Raw genomic sequence first — 12,589 nt, forward strand, 5'->3', positions numbered from 1 at the left:
TTTTCCATAGAACACCAGTGGGTTTTTGCATAAAGTTCAATAATATACTCCTACTAACATCCCCTAATTTTGGTGGAAGTTTTAAAGAAATATTTAACTAGGTTGTAGTGCAAAAGTGCAAACTGGACCAGATTTGACAACTTGGGGAAAAGCTCAAAATCTCCAAATGACTAAAGGGTATTTTTGCACAAAAGTGATCTAGGAACATCACATGTCATCCCCAAATTTTGGTGGGATTTTTAAATGAATTTATCAAAGGGTTGCAGTGCAAATGGCACCCTAAAACTTATGAAAACCCATTTTAGAGAAATAAAGCTCAGGTAAAAATAATTATAAATAACCCCACTGATAAAAGAATTGTTTTATTTGAGAGGGTAAACAAGTCCAATAATAATTGGAAAGTTTTCACTTGGGGTGAAAACTCCACAACTTAGAAGAAAAGAGGGGTTCTGAGATCAAAAATAAATCCAGAAAAATAAAAATTTAATTTCTTAGCAAAATTTTAATAAACAAAACATGGTTAACTTTTTGGGGTGTTACAACACTACCTCCCTTAAGAAAAATCTCGTCCTCGAGATTTGCTAAGGGCATACTTTGCAAAAGGATTGCTCGTACCATGCGATAATCGTAACATGGAAAGCGGTTACTCCACACACGTGATAGGACGGGGTCACAGTAGAATCGCTAACTAAGGTGCAGTGGTGGTGTACTAGCAAGGTAATCGATTAGGTGATAGAAGAACGCGCGGTCGTGTATTTAGTGCATGCGTCTCGCGAGTCGTATAACGCGAGGGCATGCAAATTAATTATTTTTATTGAGAAAAACATTTTTTATCGCAGTGGTCTTTTAAGAAAAACCTTACTATGAAGTTTGCTATAATTAAAAACAATCGATTTTATTTTATCACGAGAAACAACTTCAACCAAAGCAATATACTAATACAAAAAAATTTAAAGCACAACACAGTTATCACAACAAGCAGTCAAACGATACACAAACGGATATAACCGCGGTGCTGACGGTTCAGGAAATAAGCTATATGTTACGAGGAAAAATATTCCTTGCAATGGGATATATCTCTCGTCTACTCGGAGCGGATGGGGGAATCACAAAAGGCGTCTCTCATAGTCTGGCCCTCAGGGGTCTGCTAATGGCGACTAGGGTCTTACACAGCAAGGATCTGGAGAAAAATCCATCACTTGTTGGGTCAAGTGCTCTCGAGCAATGACATAGTGCACCAGCTCAATTAGCGTCGAAGTTTTCTCTACTCAGGTGTAGGGAAAGGATGTGGTTTCTCTGGCTGCTGCACTATTCAGAAAACAAAATAGCCACATTCACTGGCATAGGGTACCATGAATTGAAGATGGGTAACCGTTCCATAAGCAGCAATCTTAATTGCCATTGTTGGAGTGGGTATGGATTTTCCCGATGAAGGGAACTTCCGTAGGGTCTTGGTTTGGGTCTACCTATGGGGTGTGCCTGGCTGTACAATATTTCAAGGGGGTGAGAGTGACCCTCGATTTGAACAGATTGTACCAGGATGGCTGGGGAAAACCCATGGTACTGTGGTCAAAATCCCACAATTATTTTGATAAAATCCCCCCGGGGTGGCATCTGGGGTCTTTATATGAATCCCAAGGTGCGACCTGAAAAACAAATGGCTGTGAAGGCAGTGCACAAGGTGAGGGATGTTTGGTAAGATCACGGAGTGGCCTCATGTATAGCATCTGGGTTGGATGACATATCGTGTTGTGGGGGCAATATTAATTGTCGATTGGGACAAACGTTCCCTTTATATAAAGAAAACGGAGTCTTCCTTCGCATGCTTGCGAATGGGGCAACTCAGGTGTCGATCACGGGCGCGTAGCTTACTGGGCTAGTCTGATAGGTTGGGCACCGACTGCCAAAAGCTGTCGGGGTCACTGTGGGGGCTATCGGGTAGGATAAGCTTGGTTGTGGTGAGGTTAAGGTCTGGTGGGTGGGTTAACCTAGGTTTTTTTTCACCTGGCTAAGATAGGATTAGCCAATGGTCAGCCTGGCTCTAATACCAAGTTTGTCAGGACCGGTTTTTGGGATATTACTTTCCTAGAAAATGGCCCTTGTGCTCACCAGCCCCAGGATTACTGTTAGCTGATGAGGCACCAACTTGATACAGAAATTTCAAGCAAAGTACAAAATATGTAGTACAAGACCATTGTGGCCTATGAGTACAACAATTGGTTTCTAGTGGTTGATGGCGGAAGCGGTTTGTGGTTCATCTGCGTCTATGGGACTCCATTTCCCACAGGAACAGCTGACCTGGATAACTCATATCTTCGCGAGGCTGCTATCACCGTTGCTTAGGTTTCGGGGCTGTCATCGCAACGCTCCTCTCCAAGCAAGAAATCTGGCCAAGACAATAGCCAAGGACAAGCCAGTGAGTACTTTTGAATGTACTCGCAAACATTATGAACACGGGTATAATACAATGAATGATAATCATGCTCTGAAATGTTCTATGATCACAATGTCAGTCACGAAATAAACAAAATCCATGATGCACGCATGCAGGTTGTTCATATAAAACATGAATATGCAATCCGAGAATAGAAATAAAAATGCACCGATCGGGTGTCTGAAGCGACGCCTCGAAAGGACGACAACAGAAAGCGTGCCTCAGTCGGGCGTCTGAGCGACACCACATAAAGGGCTTATAAAGTAAAATAAGTAACAAGCATGCCACAGTCGGGCGTCCGTGCGACACCACATAAAGGGCTTATAAAGTAAATAATCACAATGAATATCCAGGAGGTAGAACCGTCCCAGGGATACTCAATAATTCAAGTAATAAAAAGGGTTAGTCCAATATAATAATAATCACAATCATCATAAGTCACAAGTCATGATCCATGTTCCGGTTTAGTAGTTTCTCCTCCGAAGACCGACACTAAGCCGACATTTGACTCATCTCAGGCTGTAGTCCTTACCCATGGACACGGCTATTCGAATAGATTTAACCTCTGCAGAGGGTGTACTCTTTACCCACGAGTAACGGATTCCTTTAGTCCATCGGGACTAATTCCGTCCACGGTCTTTCAATTGAAAACACACCTGACCGCACACACCAGCCTAACTTACCGGTGTCTGGAATCACCCACGACACCTGTTAAGCAAAACTCTAAGTGGGGAGGCTACAACCTCGTGTAGCATGGGATCAAATTTATATCGCGCGCTCTAAGGGGTGCCCCCCTCTCGGTCCCAACCGGAAACACCCATGCCCCCGGACCAGGTGGCATGCCTACCGGATGCATCCGGTATCTTCCACCATGGCCTCTCTGTACGGTGTGTGCTAGGAAGGGGTTGACAACTTACTGAACCGTACCCTACCTGCGGCAGGGACAAGTGGTAGTACGAAACAAGTATGGGGGTTACTGGAACAAGACTCGATCTACGGCCGACTCAGGAGGTTCAAGTATTCCCTGTATGATTAGCATAACAAATATATTTCAATTAACAGATAGAATCACCACTCATCATACCTCATCATGCCATACCGGACACACTCGTCTCGACGAGGAACTAGGGACAAGCTCGTGTCTACCCAAGACAGAGACTTTCCCGGCTTCCTTCCGGTGGGCATGAAAGGCATACGAAGATGATTACTATCACAAGCATATCCATTTCTAACAGCAAAGAATCTTCATTATGCACTCATGCGTATGATTGTATCGTCACATGAAATAACGAATGCTCCATGTCAAGGTGGTGTTGTAACCGTATCAAACAACACACAAAAATATTATGCCAGGTTCAGAATGCTTGCCTTCAAGAGTATGCAAGGGGGTGCACTTTTTGAAAGTTGCTTCCTTCTTCAAAAATCCTATTTTTGAAAATATTCAAATTAACACATACTTTAAAAACAGCGCAAAAAGTTGTCCTAGATATTTTTGAAATAAATCTTAAAATAAACTAGGTGGAATTTGAGAGACGTAGGAAAAAGGATTAATTCATTTGGAGTTTTATTTAAAAAGATATAGCCAGTCAAAGTTTAGTCAAAATCCTGCTTTTAAAATAAAACAGAAAAGAAAACGTTTCGGACGAAATACGCTTTCTTGAGGACGACACGTACTTCGGGCTTTACGCCTCCACTTAACCCGCGCAGGCCGACCCGTGGGTCACTGACAGTGGGCCCCTTGGGTCCACTGGTCAGGTTTGACCAGTCGCCCCCGCCTTCCTTTCTTCTGGCCGAACGGAGGCGGAGCTCCGGCGATCGCCGTCGGCGAACGGAGGCTCCTCGCGGGGTTCTGATGGCGGGGATGGATCCGCCAGGCCGGGGCGGTCCTCCCGATGGTCGACAGGCTGGCGGGGGCGAAGGGAGTCACCGGCGGCGAGCTCCGCGGCGGAGGTGGCTTCGGGAGGATTTGGGGGTTTGGGCTACGATGGCTCCCGAGCGAATTTGAGGTGTTGGGTGGCTCCGCGAGATCGAGGGGAAGGGGATGGTGGCACTGGTTGGACGGGGGAGGCTCTGGTTGCGACGAGCGGAGCCGGGGAGTGGCGGCGGCCGAACCTGCCGGAGATGGGGAAGACGGCCTTCCTCCGTCGATTGCGGGCTAGGGGAGCTCCAGAGGGTTGGCATGAGGTTGCCTGAGGGCCTAGGCGAGCTCGGGGGTCCTATTTATAGCGCGAGTAGGTCGGTCCCGCGGCGGCCGGGGATAAGCTCGACGGCGAACCGCCGTTCTGTAGCCTGCAGGACGACGTGGCGGCGACAGGCGCTAGCGGACGCGCTCTTGGATAAGCTCGGGCTGCCCAGGGGCGAGCTGGCGCGCGGCTGTGGCTCGGGCGGAGCCGTCCATGGCAGAGACTACTGCGGCCGCCCGCTCGCTGCCACGGCCGACCCGACGGCGGCGCTGTAGGGGGCCGGGGGCCTTGGAGGGTTCTGGCGAGCGGATGAGGACGGGCGCGGCTCTGCAGGCGAGCAACGGCCAGGGGCGCGGGGCGAGTGAACGTGGCGGCTCGGTTGCGCGCGCGCGTGCAAAACGTGCGCTCTGGGCGCGCCCGGCGCACGCACGCGAGGTGTTCGGCCAAATGCTAGGGCATATTAGAGAGCTCGAATGCTGCTGGTAGTAAACAGGCCTAGGTTAGTGGTAGACTGAAGTTTAGTGGACATGGTGGTTAGGCAAAGCAAGCAGGTCCAGTGTGCAAACTAAAAGCTATGTCAAACCTGACCATGCACATAAGGTGTTTGACAAAATGCCAAGGGCACCTAGGCATTTCTTGGGGTGGCCAAACTCTCCAGACTAGTGTCTCTCTAGATGCAAAAGAGGGTGGTAAGGTCAGTTGGTCAAGACTAGAAACTTGATAGTGCAAGTTTTTAGGAAAAACATTTCTAGACAGAAAGTAAAAGTCATAGTTTCATGGACCAAAAATACTCCAATAGGTCCATTCTCCTGGACTCAATGGTTTTGCAAGGTGGTTGATAAGCAGGAGAAAGATTATGGGCATTAGAGCAACAAAAATCAGAGTTGCTGTAGAAAAAGCCAAACTGGACCAGAGAGCAAAAGAGGATGTTTTGCTCAAATTTTCCATAGAACACCAGTGGGTTTTTGCATAAAGTTGAATAATATACTCCTACTAACATCCCCTAATTTTGGTGCAAGTTTTAAAGAAATATTTAACTAGGTTGTAGTGCAAAAGTGCAAACTGGACCAGATTTGAAAACTTGGGGAAAAGCTCAAAATCTCCAAATGACTAAAGGGTATTTTTGCACAAAAGTGATCTAGGAACATCACATGTCATCCCCAAATTTTGGTGGGATTTTTAAATGAATTTATCAAAGGGTTGCAGTGCAAATGGGACCCTAAAACTTATGAAAACCCATTTTAGAGAAATAAAGCTCAGGTAAAAATAATTATAAATAATCCCACTGATAAAGAATTGTTTTATTTGAGAGGGTAAACAAGTCCAATAATAATTGGAAAGTTTTCACTTGGGGTGAAAACTCCACAACTTAGAAGAAAAGAGGGGTTCTGAGATCAAAAATAAATCCAGAAAAATAAAAATTTAATTTCTTAGCAAAATTTTAATAAACAAAACATGGTTAACTTTTTGGGGTGTTACACCCCTATATGAGTTCCGTGGGGAGAACTGCTTCTGCCCCGTAGACCAGGGCAAAAGGTGTCTGGCTGGTGGCTCGATTTTGTGTCGTCCTGATCGACCAAAGAACCGCCGGCAATTCATCAATCCAGCGCCTTCCGCTCTTGCGCAGCTTGTCAAAAGTCTTTGTCCTTAGGCCTCGCAACACTTCAGCATTCGCCCTTTCCACTTGGTCGTTGCTCCGTGGGTGTGCCACGGAAGCAAAACAGACCTTGCTGCCAAGGTCTTGAATGTATTGCATGAAGGTCTGGCTCGTGAACTACGTGCCATTGTCGGTGATGACTCTGTTTGGCACACCAAAGCGGCAGACCAGTCCCTTGAAAAACTTGACAGCTGATTGAGCAGTCACCTTTCTCACTGCTTCCACCTCCGGCCACTTTGTTAACCTGTCGATCGCAACGTACAAGTACTCAAAGCCCCCGACAGCGCGGGGGAAAGGGCCCAGTATATCGAGCCCCCAGACCGAGAATGGCCAAGAGAGAGGGATTGTTTGAAGGGCTTGAGCTGGTTGATGAAGCTTCTTTGAATGGAACTGACACGCTTCACACTTGGTTACTAGTGTCGTCGCATCCTGGAGGGCGGTGGGCCAGAAGAAACCTTGCCGGAACACCTTCCTGGCAAGGGCCCTCGACCCTATGTGGGAGCCACATATGCCTCCATGTATCCCCGCCAACAGCTCCAGTCCATCCTCCCGGGGGATGCACTTCAATTTCACACCGTTTGGCCTTCTCCTGTACAGGACGTCATCGACGAACTGGTACAGGGCGGACTCACGGGCTACTTTTTCCGCTTCTTCCTGCTCCTCAGGAAGCTCCCCTGTTTGGAGGAATTGGACGATATGCTGCGCCCATGCCGGAGCCTGGGGCTTGACGGCAAGGACCAAAGGCATTTCTTCCGCCATGGCAGCGGCTGTCTCTACGGCCAGGGCTTGACGCCCTGTCGGAGCCAGTTGCTCTTGGGCAGGCTCAGCGTCCGCGGCAGCACCCTTGCCGGCAGCCCCAGGGGGCTCGGTAGGAAAGTACTTGCCGGGTCCTGACTTCCTCCGCTTGTTCTGCCCCGCTGATGGTTCGATGGATGGTTGAGTTAACCGGAGAAAAAAGGTACCTGGTTCCACAGGTAGCTTGAATGCGGCACGCTTTGCCACGTAATCGGCGATGTCGTTCTCCGCACGGGGGATGTGCTCCGCTTGGATACCGTCAAAGCGTTCCTCCAGCTTCCTCACCTCATCTACGTAAGCTTCCATCAATGGGCTCTGATAATCCTTGTTGACCTGTCTGACAACGAGCTGCGAGTCACCCCTGACGATGAGCTTCTTAACCCCGAGGTCTGTCGCGATCCTGAGACTGGCAAGCAATCCCTCGTACTCAGCAGTGTTGTTGGTGGACATCTCCCTGGGGAAGTGCATCTGGATCACGTACTTGAGGTGCTCTCCGGTGGGTGCGACGAGCAGCACACCGGCACCGGCGCCTTGCAGCGAGAAAGCCCCATCAAAGTACACGATCCAGTTGCGGTCTGCTTCCTTGCCGGGGAGAGTGGTCTCCTGGATTTCTTCATCATGCGTCGAGGTCCATTCTGCAATGAACTCCGCCAAGACTCTGCTCTGAATTGTCGAGGTACTTTCAAACTTTAAACCAAAGCTTGACAACTCCAAGGCCCATTCCACAATCCTTCCAGTCGCATCTGGGTTGTGCAGTATCCGTTGCAATGGGAGGCGGGTGACGACGATGATCTTGTGGGCTTGGAAGTAATGACGCAGCTTCCTCGAGGCCATAAGGAGGCCGAAGAGCAATTTCTGCACACCAGAGTATCTCAATCTAGCTCCCTGCAAGAGGGAGCTGACAAAGTAAACCGGGTGCTGCATCATCTTCTTCTTCTGCAGAACCTCACTTGACTGCGCGGGCACTGCCTCGGCGGCATCAGACTCTGCTGGGGGCCTCGCCTTGCCGGCACCAGGCCCTGCCGAGGGAATTTTGGGCTTGCCATCCGCTGGTTTTGCCGCCGTCACTGCCTCCTCATTGACCTCCCTCTGTGCCACCAGCGCGGCGCTGACCACTCGATTCGTCGCCGCCAGATACAGCAGCAACGGCTCCTGTGGTTTAGGCGCAACCAGTATTGGCGTGGAGGAAAGGTATTTCTTCAGATCCTGCAATGCTTCCTCGGCTTCTGGGGTCCACTCCATTGGGCCTGCCTTTTTCAAGATTTTGAAGAAGGGAAGGGCGCGCTCGGCGGACTTGGAGATGAATCGGCTCATGGCGGCAACGCAGCCGGTGAGCCGACGCACATCTTTGATCCGCTTGGGCGCCTCAATCTGCTCAATAGCCTTGATCTTGTCTGGGTTTGCCTCGATCCCGCGCTGCGACACAAAGAACCCGAGAAGCTTGCCGGATGGAACGCCGAAGACACACTTCTCAGGGTTTAGCTTGAGGTTGATCTTGCGCAGGTTGGCAAATGTCTCTTCCAGATCTTGCACAAGAGCTGGCCCGTCCTTGGTTTTGACCACTATGTCATCCATGTATGCCTCCATATTTCTATGGAGCTGAGGTTCAAAACCAATTTGGACTACTCTTGTGAACGTTGAGCCAGCACTCTTCAACCCGAAAGGCATGCGTAAAAAGCAATACGTACCACATGGGGTGATGAATGTTGTCTTCTCTTCATCCTCTCTTGTCATGAAGATCTGGTGGTAGCCTGAGTAGGCGTCGAGGAATGATAACAGATCACACCCGGCTGTGGAGTCAACAATCTGGTCGATGCGCGGCAACGGAAAGGGGTCCTTAGGACAAGCCTTATTGATATCTGTGTAATCAATACACAGCCTCCACTTCCCATTCGCCTTGCGCACCACTACCGGATTGGCCAACCACGTCGGGTGGAGCACTCCTCTCACCAAACCTGCCACTTCCAACTTCCTAATCTCCTCTGTGATGAACTCCTGCAATCTCCAGAGCCTGCTTTCTGACCTTCTGCTTGACGGGCCATGCGTGGGGGCAGACAGCTAGGTGGTGCTCAATCACCTCCCTGGGAACACCGGGGATGTCAGATGATTGCCACGCAAACACGTCGACATTCGCCCGCAGGAAGGTGATGAGCGTGCCTTCCTATTTGCTGTCGAGGGTGGAGCCTATGGTGAAGGCCCCTCCCGTGCCATCCTCCCTGATGGGCACCTTCTTGGTCTGCGGCGGCTCGGTTCTGGATCTCTTGCTCTTGTCGGTAGAGCTCTCTGGCACGTCCTCGACGGTAGCACAACACTCCGAGGAGGTGCGCTTGCCGGAGTGGGTGCGAGAGGTCTTGTCGGGCTTCTTCTTCCCTCCCGGGCCTTCAGCGGCACGAGCAGGTGCCTTGATGGCAGCTGCTGCAACTGCTTCCCGGTAGAGTTGGTCGGCACAGATCAGTGCGTCCTTCTTGTCGGAGGGGACGGAGATGATGGTCAACGGCCCGGCATCTTTAGCATGTTGTAGGCGTAGTGCGACGCCGCCATGAACTTGGCTAGTGCCGGGCGGCCGAGGATCCCGTTGTAGGGCAAGGGGATCTCAGCCACGTCGAAGATGATCCTCTCCGTCCTGTAGTTCAACTCTCCTCCAAACGTCACGGGCAGTGTGACCTTCCCCTTCGGCTGGATCCTCCCCGGATTGACCCCTTGAAACGTGCCCGTTTCCTCGAGGTCTCCATCAGGGATTTGCAATCTTTTGATCACGACAGGCAAGATCAGGTTCAGGCCGGCCCCGCCGTCAACCAACATCTTGTTCACCCTGAGGTTGCGTATCGTTGGTGAGACCAACAATGGCAAACATCCGACCGCGGTAGTGCGGTCAGGGTGGTCCTCGGCGTCAAAGATGAGGGGCGTGCTGGACCACTTCAGCGGCTTCTGAGCGTCGAACGACGGCTCCGCTGCTGTAATCTCACGCGCCCACTGCTTGAGCTGGCGGTGAGAGGTATGCAGCAAGGCGCCGCCATCGACGCACATGGCCTCCATAGCCTTCTGGTTGTCCTTTCCGGGGCAGCTTCCTTGGCCGCCACGCTTCTTGCCGGATCCCTCAGCACCGTCTTGGTCCTTCTCCTTGTCCCACCTCTCGTACTCAACTTTTTGCTTCTCAGCAAGCAGCTTGACTTGTCGGCAGTTCTGGAGGTCGTGGCCCTTGGTGCGGTGGGTCTTGCAGTATTGCTTGCCGGAGCTTCCTGGCTTGTCGGTAGCCGCCAAGGCCCGGCAGGTGGCGCACCCGGCAATCTCCTTGCCGGGGGTGTCTGCCTTGACCTTCTTGCCGGCACCGGTATCGTCGGATCCCTCAACGGCAAGCACGGCCTTGCCTTTGCGTTTCCTGTTGCGACGCCGGCCCTTCTTCGTCGGGGTGGCGGCGTCTTCATTAGTAGAGTCGGTTTCTGCGCCGGCGTCTTCGCCGGGGTACTTCCTTCCCTCTTCAACCCGGGCGCATCTATCGGCCAGAACGTAGAGCTCGGCCACATCCTTAACCTTTGTCATCGCCAGCTCCTCGCGCATCTGGCAATTGCGCACGTTCTGGTGGAACGCGCTAATCACAGCGGCGGGATGAACGTCGGGGATGTTGTACTGCACCCGGCTGAATCTTTGGATGTACTTGCGCAGGCTCTCCCCTTCCTTCTAGGGAATGATATGCAGATCACTGGCCTGGCCATGAGCTTGGTGGCCTCCTGTGAAGGCGCCAACGAACTCATGGCACAGATCCGACCAGGAAGAAATGGAATCCACCGGCAAGTGCATCAACCAAGACATCACATTGGGCTTGAGCGCCAGCGGGAAATAGTTGGCAAGCACCTTGTCGTCGCGAGCCCCGGCAGCCTGCATCGCGATGGTGTAGATGCTGAGGAACTCGGACGGATGGGTCTTGCCAGTGTCCTTCTCGCCGACATCGGGCTTGAACGTGCGGTGGGACGGCCACTGGAACTGCCACAGCTCACGGGTAAAGGCCGGGCAGCCCACCTCGTAAGGTAGGCCGCCGGAGCCCCCCGGTGCCGGGTGGTCCATAGCGGGTCCCGCCCGCTTGTCCGACTGGCGGCGCGTTTCGCGCCGGCGCTCGACGGTGGTTCGAGCGTCTTCGTGAGCTCGTTCCCGAAGGACCTGGCGCTGGTCGCGGAGGGTCCGCGGGTCGGACGACGCTATGGAGATGTTATCACAAGCGTCGTCACGACGGGCCGACGCCCGCGGCGGCTGGCGAGGAGGAGGAGAGTGCACCGTGGCCGCAACTCCCCTAGTCCTCCCAGCGCCAGCATGCGGTGGCTTGGTGGAGCGCCGACCCGAGGGTCCCGCCGGTCGAGGATCGTCTTTGTTGGCGACGGCGATGAGGCTCCGGATGGTGGCCCTCCACTCGTCAAGCTTCTCCGCAGCAGGAGGGAAGTCGAGGAGCAGCTGCGCGCGCGCCAAAGCCTCTGCCGGCGTGGGCGGCGGCGAGAGCTACGTGGATCGCGGTGCGCTTAGACTTCTAACTACGTTAGAAGGAGCTCCGTTACGACCCAGCGGCTGCGTGCCATTTTTGCCAGCGCCTCGGCGGGCGTGCTGAACCCCTTCATCCTGCGGACGACGCACGGACTTCTTCCCACGGCGGTGCCCAGGGTCACCAACGCGGTGACGCTGCTCGACGCGCACACCATGGGAAGAGCGCGCAGTGGTCGCCAGTGTGGGTGTCCTGGAGGTCGCCGCGCCGCCCGGAGGTGGCACAACAACACCCCTGGAGGGCCCCGCGCCGACTGCGGGGGGCCCGGCTCCATCTTTGGATCCGGCGACGTGTAGCCGGTCGTCTGGTGCGCGAACGACACCGCTCGCCAGGCTCTGACTACCAGGGCGATGCTGGTGCTTGCGGACCACGGCCCGGGTCTTATCTGCGACCGGTCCACTGCCCGCCCGCACCGGCATGGGCCGTTCGGCTCCCAACGAGCCGACCGCCATGGTCGTCTTCTTCTTAGGATCCATGGCGACGAAGAACTGCTAGGCTAACTACTAGACCAGATTCTCACAATTGCGCCCCCTACCTGGCGCGCCAAAGATCTCGGTGTGGAACGACACCTATGGGATCACAAGAATCCCTACTACGGTTGCCGGGGCGCGGGGTTGCCAGAAGAGCAAGGCTAGTAGACAGCACAAGGATCGTTTAGCCAGGTTCGGGCCGCGAGGATGCGTAAAACCCTAGTCCTGCTTTGGTGGGTGTATTTCAGAGAGTTCTTGAGCTCTCGAACTAGCTGTGGTCAGTGTGTGGTTCGAAAGAGCCGAATCCTTCTCCAGTATGCCATGGGCCTCCTTTTATAGTCGGAAGGGGCTCCCACAGTGGCACACAGGAGGTGGAAAGACGTACAGTTCCCCGAGCTTATCGCTCGTATTACAGGACAAGATGCATTTAATGCGTAGCTTAGGTGTCCCCTTGCTTTATTGGGGACGGAGGCGAGGCCCGTCCCGTCCATCGCCGCTCCTCCTCGCTTTGACACGCGCCCT

Source organism: Triticum aestivum, chromosome 4D (genome assembly GCF_018294505.1).
Source record: "Triticum aestivum cultivar Chinese Spring chromosome 4D, IWGSC CS RefSeq v2.1, whole genome shotgun sequence".
Classification (NCBI taxonomy): domain Eukaryota; kingdom Viridiplantae; phylum Streptophyta; class Magnoliopsida; order Poales; family Poaceae; genus Triticum; species Triticum aestivum.